Source organism: Dysidea avara, chromosome 14 (genome assembly GCF_963678975.1).
Source record: "Dysidea avara chromosome 14, odDysAvar1.4, whole genome shotgun sequence".
Classification (NCBI taxonomy): domain Eukaryota; kingdom Metazoa; phylum Porifera; class Demospongiae; order Dictyoceratida; family Dysideidae; genus Dysidea; species Dysidea avara.
The window spans coordinates 3,888,526-3,904,098 of NC_089285.1; the positions used below are offsets into that span (position 1 = coordinate 3,888,526).

Here is a 15,573-nt window from a genome sequence, read left to right on the forward strand (position 1 = left end):
AATCAGTGTAAACAATGACCCTTTGGTGTTGTATAAGATCAAACAGATAATCTGTTAGTACAGAATAGTAGGAAGTAGTACCTGGGGGGGGGGGGGGGGGGGGGGGTATAAAATAATGCATTGCATGGTTAATCAATAACTGCAAACCATTTTTGGGCAATTTTGTTAGCTCCATTGCATGAAAAGTAACGTTAGGTTTGTTTATACTGGAAACTTCTAGTACTGGGTCTTGCAACATATCTTGCAGCTGCTCTTTGATGAAAGGAGTGGCTGTGGCTGTCAGTGCCATAATAGGCACAGCTGGAAAGTGATCCTTCACATTCACTATATACCCATATTGTGGTCTATACGACAGATATACACATACATATGAGCATTTATTGTAACTTCAAACACATAAGTAACAAGGTTGCACTGTGGCTACTATCCGGGGCGGCTATTGTGTAAGCCATGGCTATTAACTGGTAAAATACGGTAGTTTGAAAACACTAAACAAGCTACTGTAATATCACCCGAGAAGATTTATATTTCTATAGTACGTTCGTGTTGAGCTGAATCCTGAGTTGTTGATTAAGAAGCCATACAAGATCAAAGGCTTTAAACATAATGTTAATGACGCATTTATTCGTAAGCCCATGTTATGGGCGCGCACTTAATTGTTGAGAATATGGCGTCCAGTGTACTGTCAGCGAGTGCGGAGCGAAACCCTCTTGGGAAGACGTTAAACAGCCAAACGAAGTATCTACTTATGAAACTATGGGAGTACTTTAAGCAAGAAGTGAAGAAATGTAAAATTTCTATCAACATCACGGAGAGAATCTCGAAGGCCAGCGGTATTGTATCATGCCTTTTTTGCTGGGTTTTGGCATACATTACGCCACGCAGGGATTTCAAGGACATCCATTAGAATGGAGCACCGCAAGAAAGGCGATTTATTTATGCCAAGAAAAAGGTACAAAATGCACTTTGCACAAGCCCGCTCAATTCTGTAATCGTCAGGTACAAATGTTCACGAGTCCTTGTTGATACAGACAGTTTTAACCCAGATACTATCAGACAAGATCCATTCATTGTACGGAAGGGAGGAAATCTATCGCTCTCAAAGATTTTGGTAAGTTAAATTTTGAAACCTGGAACTTTGTCACTTACTCCGTCTTAGGCCAAACTTAAGAATGATGGTGTTTTCTCTGGGGGTAGAACATTGCTTTAAAGAGTGTTGAGTGATATGGGATTTAAGTACAAGACGATTAATGACAAGAGGTTAGCATTGAAACTGTTTGTTCTTTAATTTCACTACACGTATGTGCAGGGTATGCTATGAGCAGCCCTGCACAGTCCATCAGTATCATAAATATTAAAGACGAACGAGGTGCAACAGAACTGAAGGAAGACCAGTTGTGTATTTGGATGAGACTTGGGTAATGAAGAACTTCTAGAGCAATTCCTCATCCAAATCGGCAGTGATAGTGAAGATGGTGATGGTGGTATTAATGAATTGTCCACTAGCAGCAGCGGGTCCAAGTCTTCTTCTGGGCTTACTTCATCTGATGTAAGATTGTTTGATATTTGCAGCATTGGTGTTACAACTTGATTTTGTTCCCCAGGAGTCATCAGGTAGCTGGGATTAAACTCTGTGAAGTACATAAAAATACAGATGAAGTACGTGTAAGTGTGTGCACTTTAATAAAAAATATCATTGCTTTATTGTGCTATCCGAAGTTGAACATACCATCCCTTGTATATTTAATCAGTGCAGGAGTGTTTGGAAGTCACTACAGGTACTATCAGCCCAAATTCATATAAACAGTATTATTTCATTTGTTGAAACTTTTAGAGTTTTTTGGGAATGTAACTTCAAAAACAAAATGCCGGCTGGAAAAACTGTGTACATGTGTGGCGAAGTGATGAGAAAAGTATTAAAATGACAAATTGACTAAATGGGAACAGAAGACGATAGTCAGCTGTGGTGAATGTGAAGTAAAATACATGTTGTTTGGCTCACTTGCAGGAACACCAATGCTACATAACGGATTTTGAGCTGTTATAATTTGGTTTTTTTCTTTTTTGAGGCTGAAGAAGTTTTTACCTGAATATAAGCAGGCCACTTATCTTCTAAATACAGTGCAACAGTGGCCCCAGCTCTTCTACTTATGCAACTCTGTTTTACACACACAAAATCTGTTTTATTTTTCTTGTAAAAGTGTATTACAGCCTCTTACATAAGGGATGGTGAAATCATGCGTGTTGAGGGCGGGTATGTGACGTCTGGCTTCGCCACAAACATGTGTCAACATGACCATCAAAGGGCCGCGCTTTAGAGGCTTCCCCATTGAAAATGTATGGCGAAACTTTACAGTGCCATAACGGGAGTGTCTTACATTCGAATGAAGCGCTTTTAATATATTTTTAGTGGATCGAGAAGCGCTACGTATCGAGCTATACAGGAGCCCCATGCGATGTAGCAATCGTAAGTTATTAATCGTTTTTGAGGGTTCAGCTCAACGCGAACGTACTATATCATTCAATTTATTGGGTGTAGTTTACATTATTCACACATACATTAATGACCCTGCAGAGTGTACAGTACGAGACAAAATTTTGGTGGGAGAAAAATTTGGCGAATGCTCGATTAGTAATAATTGGTGGATAATATATTGGCGAATTTGGAAGTGCTGTATATATATATTCTCTATTTTTTATTTAATTGGACAAGAAAATTTTGGCGAATTGAATAAAATTCGACAAATTGGCCAAAATTTTGTCTCATGCGGTAGTCCTGTGTTAATGTGTATGCAGGAGGAACTGTAGAGCATTCCATGCATAGCCCATGTACATGCATGTACACACATACATACATGTACTTACCTGAAAGTTTTCCAACTGATAATCAGATGAGCTTCATCAATGGCCACCATACTTAGCTTGCTATCTCTGAATAAATTCAAGAAAATTTCTCAAGGTTGTTGATTTGTGCTGTTGTAAAATGATTCAGGTGTTGTGTAAACGATTCTGTATTCTCCATTTAGTATTGCTGGAGTTACGTCACCTTTCTGAGCTGAGCCAAGAAAAGTAGCACTGATCCCTTTGTCTGTCAACTTGTTTACTTGATCAGTCATTAGACTGATTGTAGGAGAAATAACAACGGCTGTTTTGCCATCATGCAATGGTGGAATGCAGAAACACAGGCTTTTCCCACTGCCTGTGGGCTGTATGATAAGACTGTCTCTTCTCATCAAAGTGGCTACAATAGCATTTATTTGCCATGGATGCAAGTTTGCTAATCCAAACTTTTGTGCTGCCAGACCACTAATTATTGTGTCTTGGAATTCAGGGACTTTATCAGTAGCTATAATTACAATAATAATAATAATGATGAGAGCTACGTATTCAATACTTGTGTGTACCTTTACACAAGTCCACCTGAGGACTACTCAGTACAATAGAACTAGTTGAGTGATGTTTCCTAGTAGGATGCTTATGTCGGACATCGGCACATGGTGCACAGTAATGATGTGCACATTGTTTACAGAATACTTCTGCCAATTCACCACAGTTTTCACATTCTGTATCTACAGAAATTGTTATATTACATGCATAATACTGTAGATATTTGAATTCTCACTTCTTGTGCTCAAATTCTCTTCTGTGGCTGTGAGCTGCCTTGAATATTGGTCACTTACAAATGCGCTGGCCTCTTCAATATCTGAACATTCCATTTTATCACTAGCATACAGGCTTGTAGTATAGAGGCTACTATTTTCTTCATTGTCAATCTCCATCATTGTTTAATATTCGTAAGCAGCATGAAGCTGCACGCTAGCAACTGACCAAGGTAGGAGACTGAGTGGCAATGCACTACCTGCTTTTATATGCAACGCTGGGCATACTTGTAAGACTAGCTTTAAAACCAGTACAACTGGATAGTGGACTGGTATTACCAATTGTAAAATACCAACACCTTTCAAGGAGTAAACAGGACACAGAGAAATATTTTTAGCTAATACCAACACCTTTCTCTGCCAGACATGTCAACTAGCATTCAAGGAGTAAACAGGACACAGAGAAATATTTTTAGCTCTAAACAAGGTGGAGTGTTAATAATGAAGTATTATTTTATGCCTACAACAATGTAGGGAATAATTAGTGCTTCTTTGAACAATATTTTGCCTACTACATTGTAGGGAACATTTAGTGCACCTTAGCACTAAATCTTTCCTACATATAAGGGCAAAAAATAATATTTGAGTATAGTGCTTCATCCCACATGTATTATAGGGGAGATTTAGTGCTCAGTAGTACTAAATCTTGCCCATATACATAGGAACAAAAGTGCATTTAGTGCCATTTTATCTGGACCCGTAACTTGAAATGCAAATTTCAGGATATATATCCTATAAACCCTGGCTGGCCATGGTACATTTAAATTAATCTATGGCTGGCCATGGTGCATCTATGGCTGGCCATGGTATCTCTCTGACTTGCTATGAAAAAAAATGGCCTTGATGTAGGAGCAATACCGTCAAATTCTATATACAAAACTCAAGCTGAAATCGATTGTGGGGATTTATTATTGGTCACGTGATGAAAACCATACTTTTGATTTTCAATCCTACAGCACTCAGACGGAAGCGATTTGTCACCCTTGCCATCCTATGAGTTGAGAAACATTGGTTTAAGATGAGAACTAGTACTATAGCATATTTACAAGCGGTTTGCTGCATTTTCGAATACGGACACACCTACTGTTTGAGTAACAAGAGATGAACACTCTACAGCGAAGCTTGCCCCAGTAGATGCTTAGTAAATGTTGTAAACCATCTGTAAAAGGATGCAGTTGCTTTTTGTAAGATTGCTTAATTGAACTTATCCATGATACTGTTAGGACTAGCCCGTTCGTGTTAATAAATGTAGTCACAATATTAGTTGCTGATGTCCCATAATGGAATTTCACAAGTTTGTCTATGATTATAATAAACTCATTGGTCAGTCTCGTATTAGTTTCGGTGATTAATCGCCCGCAGGCTCTTCGCCTAGATTGGCATGGTACATATCAGTTGTATCACATGTTCTCGTGATTTACTTGATACGTACACCCATGCTCTCTGCCCGTCATTTACTCAGGCACATGACATAGCTTCGTATTGCTTGTTTACCTAAATAGTTGTTGTTACATGTTAACATTAATGTAAGATTATAGCCAATACATTTAACTATGTTTCTTTTACTTTATGTGATTGTGTATAACTACACACATGATGATGATTGTGATTTGGATATTCAGCTCGTAAGTTGATATTTTGTTACAATAGTGTATATGTACCATGAAGCCTCCTAACTTCAAAAGCAAATTTCAGGATATATATCCTATAATCCCTTGCTGGCCATGGTACATTTAAGTTAATGTAGTATAGCCAGCCATGGCTTATCTATGGCTGGCCATGGTACCTCTCTGGCTTGCTATGAAAAAGAAAATGGCCTTGATGTAGGAGCACTACCGCCAAATTCTTTATTCAAAAACTCAAACAGAAATCAATTGTGGGAGTTTATTATTGGTCACGTGATGGAAACAATACTTTTGATTTTCAATCCTACAGCACTCAGACGGAAGCGATTTGTCACCCTTGCCATCCTATGAGTTGAGAAACATTTGTTTAAGATGAGAACTAATACTATAGCATATTCAGAAGCTGTTTGCTGCATTTTCGAATACGGACACACCCACTGTTTGAGTAACATGAGATGAACACTACAGCGAAGCTTGCCCCAGTAGATGCTTAGTAAATGTTGTAAACAGTCTGTAAAAGAATGCAGTTGCTTTTTGTAAGATTGCTTAATTGAACTTATCCATGATACTGTTAGGACTAGCCCGTTCGTGTTAATAAATGTAGTCACAATATTAGTTGCTGATGTCCCATGATCGAATTTCACAAGTTTGTCTATGATTATAATAAACTCATTGATCAGTCTCGTATTAGTTTCGGTGATTAATCGTCCGCAGGCTGTTCGCCTAGATTGGCATGGTAAGTATCAGTTGTATCACATGTTCTCGTGATTTACTTGATACGTACACCCATGCTCTCGGGCCGTCATTTACTCAGGCACATGATACAGCTTCGTATTGCTTGTTTACCTAAATAGTTGTTGTTACATGTTAACATTTATGTAAGATTATAGCCAATACATTTAACTATGTTTCTTTTACTTTATGTGATTGTGTATAACTACACACATGATGATGATTGTGATTTGGATATTCAGCTAGTAAGTTGATATTATGTTACAATAGTGTATATGTACCATGAAGCCTCCTAACTTCAAAAGCAAATTTCAGGATATATATCCTATAATCCCTGGCTGGCCATAGTACATTTAAGTTAAACTATAGCCGGCCATGGCTCATCTATGGCTGGCCATGGTACCTCTCTGGCTTGCTATGACAAAGAAAATGGCCTTTATGTAGGAGCATTACCGCCAAATCTTTATTCAAAAACTCAAACAGAAATCAATTGTGGGAGTTTATTATTGGTCACGTGATGAAAACCATCCTTTTAATTTTGCATCCTACAGCACTCAGATAGAAGCAATTTGTCACCCTTCCAATCCTATGAGTTGAGAAACGTTTGTTTAAGGTGAGAACTAGTGCTATGCCATGTTGACAAGCGGTTTGCTGCATTTTCGAATACAGACATGCCCACTATTTGAGTAACAAGTGATGAACACTCTACAGCGAAGCTTACTCCAGTAGATGCTTAGTAAATGTAGTAAACAGTCTGTAACAGTATGCAGTTGCTTTTTTGTAAGATTGCTAAATTGAACTTATCTGTGATACTGTTAGGACTTGCCCGTTCGTGTTAATATATGTAGTCACAATATTAGTTGCTGATGTCCCATAATCGAATTTCACAAGTTTGTCTATGATTATAATAAACTCATTGGTCAGTCTCGTATTATTTTCTGTGATTAATATCCCACAGGCTCTTCGCCTAGATTGGCATGGTACGTATCAGTTGTATCACATGTTCTCGTAATTTACTTGATACGTACACCCATGCTCTCTGCCCGTCATTTACTCAGGCACATGACACAGCTTCGTATTGCTTGTTTACCTAAATAGTTGTTGTTACATGTTAACATTAATGTAAGATTATAGCCAATACATTTAACTATGTTTCTTTTACTTTATGTGATTGTGTACAACTACATACATGATGATGATTGTGATTTGGATATTCAGCTCGTAAGTTGATATTATGTTACAATAGTGTATATGTACCATGAAGCCTCCTAACTTCAAAAGCAAATTTCAGGATATATATCCTATAATCCCTGGCTGGCCATGGTACATTTCAGTTAAACTATAGCCGGCCATGGCTCATCTATGGCTGGCCATGGTACCTCTCTGGCTTGCTATGAAAAAGAAAATGGCCTTGATGTAGGGGCATTACCGCCAAATTCTTTATTCAAAAACTCAAACAGAAATCAATTGTGGGAGTTTATTATTGGTCACGTGATGAAAACCATCCTTTTAATTTTGCATCCTACAGCACTCAGATAGAAGCAATTTGTCACCCTTGCCATCCTATGAGTTGAGAAACATTGGTTTAAGATGAGAACTAGTGCTATAGCATATTTACAAGCGGTTTGCTGCATTTTCGAATACGGACACACCTACTGTTTGAGTAGCATGAGATGAACACTCTACAGCGAAGCTTGCCCCAGTAGATGCTTAGTAAATGTTGTAAACAGTCTGTAAAAGGATGCAGTTGCTTTTTGTAAGATTGCTTAATTGAACTTATCCATGATACTGTTAGGACTTGCCCGTTCGTGTTAATAAATGTAGTCACAATATTAGTTGCTGATGTCCCATAATCGAATTTCACAAGTTTGTCTATGATTATAATAAACTCATTGGTCAGTCTCGTATTAGTTTCGGTGATTAATCGCCCGCAGGCTCTTCGCCTAGATTGGCATGGTACATATCAGTTGTATCACATGTTCTCGTGATTTACTTGATACGTATACCCATGCTCTCTGCCCGTCATTTACTCAGGCACATGACAGAGCTTTGTATTGCTTGTTTACCTAAATAGTTGTTGTTACATGTTAACATTAATGTAAGATTATAGCCAATACATTTAACTATGTTTCTTTTACTTTATGTGATTGTGTATAACTACACACATGATGATGATTGTGATTTGGATATTCAGCTCGTAAGTTGATATTTTGTTACAATAGTGTATATGTACCATGAAGCCTCCTAACTTCAAAAGCAAATTTCAGGATATATATCCTATAATCCCTTGCTGGCCATGGTACATTTAAGTTAATGTAGTATAGCCAGCCATGGCTTATCTATGGCTGGCCATGGTACCTCTCTGGCTTGCTATGAAAAAGAAAATGGCCTTGATGTAGGAGCACTACCGCCAAATTCTTTATTCAAAAACTCAAACAGAAATCAATTGTGGGAGTTTATTATTGGTCACGTGATGGAAACAATACTTTGATTTTCAATCCTACAGCACTCAGACGGAAGCGATTTGTCACCCTTGCCATCCTATGAGTTGAGAAACATTTGTTTAAGATGAGAACTAATACTATAGCATATTCAGAAGCTGTTTGCTGCATTTTCGAATACGGACACACCCACTGTTTGAGTAACATGAGATGAACACTACAGCGAAGCTTGCCCCAGTAGATGCTTAGTAAATGTTGTAAACAGTCTGTAAAAGAATGCAGTTGCTTTTTGTAAGATTGCTTAATTGAACTTATCCATGATACTGTTAGGACTAGCCCGTTCGTGTTAATAAATGTAGTCACAATATTAGTTGCTGATGTCCCATAATCGAATTTCACAAGTTTGTCTATGATTATAATAAACTCATTGATCAGTCTCGTATTAGTTTCGGTGATTAATCGTCCGCAGGCTGTTCGCCTAGATTGGCATGGTAAGTATCAGTTGTATCACATGTTCTCGTGATTTACTTGATACGTACACCCATGCTCTCGGGCCGTCATTTACTCAGGCACATGATACAGCTTCGTATTGCTTGTTTACCTAAATAGTTGTTGTTACATGTTAACATTTATGTAAGATTATAGCCAATACATTTAACTATGTTTCTTTTACTTTATGTGATTGTGTATAACTACACACATGATGATGATTGTGATTTGGATATTCAGCTAGTAAGTTGATATTATGTTACAATAGTGTATATGTACCATGAAGCCTCCTAACTTCAAAAGCAAATTTCAGGATATATATCCTATAATCCCTGGCTGGCCATAGTACATTTAAGTTAAACTATAGCCGGCCATGGCTCATCTATGGCTGGCCATGGTACCTCTCTGGCTTGCTATGACAAAGAAAATGGCCTTTATGTAGGAGCATTACCGCCAAATCTTTATTCAAAAACTCAAACAGAAATCAATTGTGGGAGTTTATTATTGGTCACGTGATGAAAACCATCCTTTTAATTTTGCATCCTACAGCACTCAGATAGAAGCAATTTGTCACCCTTCCAATCCTATGAGTTGAGAAACGTTTGTTTAAGGTGAGAACTAGTGCTATGCCATGTTGACAAGCGGTTTGCTGCATTTTCGAATACAGACATGCCCACTATTTGAGTAACAAGTGATGAACACTCTACAGCGAAGCTTACTCCAGTAGATGCTTAGTAAATGTAGTAAACAGTCTGTAACAGTATGCAGTTGCTTTTTTGTAAGATTGCTAAATTGAACTTATCTGTGATACTGTTAGGACTTGCCCGTTCGTGTTAATATATGTAGTCACAATATTAGTTGCTGATGTCCCATAATCGAATTTCACAAGTTTGTCTATGATTATAATAAACTCATTGGTCAGTCTCGTATTATTTTCTGTGATTAATATCCCACAGGCTCTTCGCCTAGATTGGCATGGTACGTATCAGTTGTATCACATGTTCTCGTAATTTACTTGATACGTACACCCATGCTCTCTGCCCGTCATTTACTCAGGCACATGACACAGCTTCGTATTGCTTGTTTACCTAAATAGTTGTTGTTACATGTTAACATTAATGTAAGATTATAGCCAATACATTTAACTATGTTTCTTTTACTTTATGTGATTGTGTACAACTACATACATGATGATGATTGTGATTTGGATATTCAGCTCGTAAGTTGATATTATGTTACAATAGTGTATATGTACCATGAAGCCTCCTAACTTCAAAAGCAAATTTCAGGATATATATCCTATAATCCCTGGCTGGCCATGGTACATTTAAGTTAAACTATAGCCGGCCATGGCTCATCTATGGCTGGCCATGGTACCTCTCTGGCTTGCTATGAAAAAGAAAATGGCCTTGATGTAGGGGCATTACCGCCAAATTCTTTATTCAAAAACTCAAACAGAAATCAATTGTGGGAGTTTATTATTGGTCACGTGATGAAAACCATCCTTTTAATTTTGCATCCTACAGCACTCAGATAGAAGCAATTTGTCACCCTTCCTATCTTATGAGTTGAGAAACATTGGTTTAAGATGAGAACTAGTGCTATAGCATATTTACAAGCGGTTTGCTGCATTTTCGAATACGGACACACCTACTGTTTGAGTAGCATGAGATGAACACTCTACAGCGAAGCTTGCCCCAGTAGATGCTTAGTAAATGTTGTAAACAGTCTGTAAAAGGATGCAGTTGCTTTTTGTAAGATTGCTTAATTGAACTTATCCATGATACTGTTAGGACTTGCCCGTTCGTGTTAATAAATGTAGTCACAATATTAGTTGCTGATGTCCCATAATCGAATTTCACAAGTTTGTCTATGATTATAATAAACTCATTGGTCAGTCTCGTATTAGTTTCGGTGATTAATCGCCCGCAGGCTCTTCGCCTAGATTGGCATGGTACATATCAGTTGTATCACATGTTCTCGTGATTTACTTGATACGTATACCCATGCTCTCTGCCCGTCATTTACTCAGGCACATGACAGAGCTTTGTATTGCTTGTTTACCTAAATAGTTGTTGTTACATGTTAACATTAATGTAAGATTATAGCCAATACATTTAACTATGTTTCTTTTACTTAATGTGATTGTGTACAACTACATACATGATGATGATTGTGATTTGGATATTCAGGGAGTAAGTTGATATTATGTTACAATAGTGTATATGTACCATGAAGCCTCGTTGCTTGAAATGCAAATTTCAGGATATATATCCTATAAACCCTGGCTGGCCATGGTACATTTAAATTAATCTATTGCTGGCCATGTCTCATCTATGGCTGGCCATGGTGCATCTATGGCTGACCATGGTATCTCTCTGACTTGCTATGAAAAAAAATTGCCTTGATGTAGGAGCAATACCGTCAAATTCTTTATACAAAACTCAAGCTGAAATCGATTGTGGCGATTTATTATTCGTCACGTTATGAAAACCATACTTTTGATTTTCAATCCTACAGCACTCAGACGGAAGCGATTTGTCACCCTTGCCATCCTATGAGTTGAGAAACATTGGTTTAAGATGAGAACTAGTACTATAGCATATTCAGAAGCGGTTTGCTGCATTTTCGATTACGGACACACCTACTGTTTGAGTAACATGAGATGAACACTATACAGCGAAGCTTGCCCCAGTAGATGCTTAGTAAATGTTGTAAACAGTCTGTAACAGTATGCAGTAGCTTTTTGTAAGATTGCTTAATTGAACTTATCCATGATACTGTTAGGACTAGCCCGTTCGTGTTAATAAATGTAGTCACAATATTAGTTGCTGATGTCCCATAATCAAATTTCACAAGTTTGTCTATGATTATAATAAACTCATTGGTCAGTCTCGTATTAGTTTCGGTGATTAATCGCCCGCAGGCTCTTCGCCTAGATTGGCATGGTAAATATCAGTTGTATCACATGTTCTCGTGATTTACTTGATACGTACACCCATGCTCTCTGCCCATTATTTACTCAGGCACATGACACAGCTTCGTATTGCTTGTTTACCTAAATAGTTGTTTTTACATGTTAACATTTATGTAAGATTATAGCCAATACATTTAACTATGTCTCTTTTACTTTATGTGATTGTGTATAACTACACTCATGATTATTCTTGTGATTTGGATATTCAGCTTGTAAGTTGATATTATGTTACAATAGTGTATATGTACCATGAAGCCTCGTAACTTGAAATGCAAATTTCAGGATATATATCCTATAAACCCTGGCTGGCCATGGTACATTTAAATTAATCTATTGCTGGCCATGGTGCATCTATGGCTGGCCATGGTATCTCTCTGACTTGCTATGATAAAAAATGCCTTGATGTAGGAGCAATACCGTCAAATTCTTTATACAAAACTCAAGCTGAAATCGATTGTGGGGATTTATTATTCGTCACATGATGAAAACCATACTTTTGATTTTCAATCCTAAAGCACTCAGGCGGAAGCAATTTGTCACCCTTGCCACCCTATGAGTTGAGAAACATTGGTTTAAGATGAGAAATAGTCATATAGCATATTTACAAGCGGTTTGCTGCATTTTCGAATACGGACACACCTACTGTTTGAGTAACATGAGATGAACACTCTACAGCGAAGCTTGCCCCAGTAGATGCTTAGTAAATGTTGTAAACAGTCTGTAAAAGGATGCAGTTGCTTTTTGTAAGATTGCTTAATTGAACTTATCCATGATACTGTTAGGACTAGCCCGTTCGTGTTAATAAATGTAGTCACAATATTAGTTGCTGATGTCCCATAATCGAATTTCACAAGTTTGTCTATGATTATAATAAACTCATTGGTCAGTCTCGTATTAGTTTCGGTGATTAATCGCCCGCAGGCTCTTTGCCTAGATTGGCATGGTACGTATCAGTTGTATCACATGTTCTCGTGATTTACTTGATACGTACACTCATGCTCTCTGCCCGTCATTTACTCAGGCACATGATACAGCTTCGTATTGCTTGTTTACCTAAATAGTTGTTGTTACATGTTAACATTTATGTAAGATTATAGCCAATACATTTAACTATGTTTCTTTTTCTTTATGTGATTGTGTATAACTACACACATGATTATTATTGTGATTTGGATATTCAGCTGGTAAGTTGATATTATGTTACAATAGTGTATATGTACCATGAAGCCTCGTAACTTGAAATGCAAATTTCAGGATATATATCCTATAAATCCTGGCTGGCCATGGTACATTTAAATTAATCTATAGCTGGCCATGGTGCATCTATGGCTGGCCATGGTATCTCTCTGACTTGCTATGAAAAAAAATTTCCTTGATGTAGGAGCAATACCTTCAAATTCTTTATACAAAACTCAAGCTGAAATCGATTGTGGGGATTTATTATTCGTCACGTTATGAAAACCATACTTTTGATTTTCAATCCTACAGCACTCAGACGGAAGCGATTTGTCACCCTTGCTATCCTATGAGTTGAGAAACATTGGTTTAAGATGAGAACTAGTACTATAGCATATTTACAAGCGGTTTGCTGCATTTTCGAATACGGACACACCTACTGTTTGAGTAACATGAGATGAACACTCTACAGCGAAGCTTGCCCCAGTAGATGCTTAGTAAATGTTGTAAACAGTCTGTAAAAGGATGCAGTTGCTTTTTGTAAGATTGCTTAATTGAACTTATCCATGATACTGTTAGGACTAGCCCGTTCGTGTTAATAAATGTAGTCACAATATTAGTTGCTGATGTCCCATAATCAAATTTCACAAGTTTGTCTATGATTATAATAAACTCATTGGTCAGTCTCGTATTAGTTTCGGTGATTAATCGCCTGCAGGCTCTTCGCCTAGATTGGCATGGTACGTATCAGTTGTATCACATGTTCTCATGATTTACTTGATACGTACACCCATGCTCTCTGCCTGACATTTACTCAGGCACATGATACAGTTTCATATTGCTTGTTTACCTAAATAGTTGTTGTTACATGTTAACATTAATGTAAGATTATAGCCAATATATTTAACTATGTTTCTTTTACTTTATGTGATTGTGTATAACTACACACATGATGATGATTGTGATTTGGATATTCAGGGAGTAAGTTGATATTATGTTACAATAGTGTATATGTACCATGAAGCCTCCTTACTTCAAAAGCAAATTTCAGGATATATATCCTATAATCCCTTTCTGGCCATGGTACATTTAAATTAAACTATAGCCGGCCATGGCTCATCTATGATTGGCCATGGTACCTCTATGGCTTGCTATGAAAAAGATGACTTTGATGTAGGAGCAGTACTGCCAAATTCTTTATACAAAAACTCAAGCTGAAATCGATCCTGGGATCATGATGGAAACAATACTTTTGATTTTCAATCTTACAGCACTCAGACGGAAGCGATTTGTCACCCTTGCCATCCTATGAGTTGAGAAACATTGATTTAAGATGAGAACTAGTGCTATAGCATATTCAGAAGCGGTTTGCTGCATTTTCGAATACAGACACGCCCACTGTTTGAGTAACACGAATTGAACACTCTGCAGCAAAGCTTACCCCAGTAGATGCTTAGTAAATGTAGTGAACAGTCTGTAACAGGTTGCAGTTGCTATTTGTAAGATTGCTTAATTGAAATTATCCATAGGACTTGCCCGTTCATGTTAAGAAATGTAGTCACAATATTAGTTACTGCTGTCCCATAATCGAATTTCACAAGTTTGTCTATAATTATAATAAACTCATTGGTCAGTCTCGTATTAGTTTCGGAGATTAATTGCCCGCAGACTCTTCGCCTAGATTGGCATGGTACATATTAGTTGTATCACATGTTCTCGTGATTTGCTTGATACGTACACCCATGCTCTCGGGCCGTCATTTACTCAGGCACATGATACAGCTTCGTATTACTTGTTTACCTAAATAGTTGTCGTTACATGTTAATATTAACGTAAGATTATAGCCAATACATTTAACTATGTTTCTTTTACTTTATGTGATTGTGTATAACTACACACATGACGATGATTGTGATTTTCTTATTCAGTTGGTAAGTTGACATTTTGTTACTATAGTTTATTTGTTTACCTAAATAGTTGTCATTACATGTTAACATTAATGTAAGAATGTAGTTTTTTGCCTTAGCAATAAATGAAAGTTAACAGACTAGCTTTCTTGAGTGTTGGGTCAGGAGCAGAAATCAAGTTTTAGCACCATCTGTCATCAGGTTGCATAAGTGCATGTCTTAATTAAATTTCATTCCCTTTATGGTAGTGGAACTGAGTGGTATCTGCGACAATTTTCTATTTGTGTCATCTGTGCGTTTGGTACGCAAGTCTAGTTTCTCAGCCCTTAGAGATGTAACTAGAAAAGTTTAACAGGATAAATCGTCGTCGATCATTAGCTGCTGCTAGTGAAGTCATAAGCTGCTTGACTGAGATCGCTACTGAAGCTACGCCAGTGAAATCCCTAATCACCAACTTGTAACCTACTAGCTGCTCCGCTACAAAACCAGCTAAGTCACACTGTGTATAACTGTCTTAATTTAAATATAGCTATTGCTTTATTCAACTATCAACCGAACGTGTGGCGT

General features: G+C 37.4%; 1 long non-coding RNA gene across 6 annotated transcripts; it reads left to right on the forward strand.

Moving 5' to 3' along the window:
- Positions 1-818: 818 nt before the first annotated feature.
- LOC136244515 (uncharacterized) lies at positions 819-2,223 on the forward strand. Of its 6 annotated transcripts, none has more exons than XR_010695367.1 (6): positions 819-833; positions 886-1,111; positions 1,160-1,260; positions 1,310-1,549; positions 1,605-1,778; positions 1,835-2,223. It is a non-coding gene; the product is annotated as an uncharacterized lncRNA (long non-coding RNA). The 6 variants fall into 6 exon arrangements; XR_010695369.1 differs by lacking the exon at positions 819-833 and having other exon boundaries at positions 941-1,111; positions 1,605-1,665; positions 1,720-1,778; XR_010695372.1 differs by lacking the exon at positions 819-833 and having other exon boundaries at positions 942-1,111; positions 1,605-1,665; positions 1,752-1,778.
- The last annotated feature ends 13,350 nt before the right edge of the window (positions 2,224-15,573 follow it).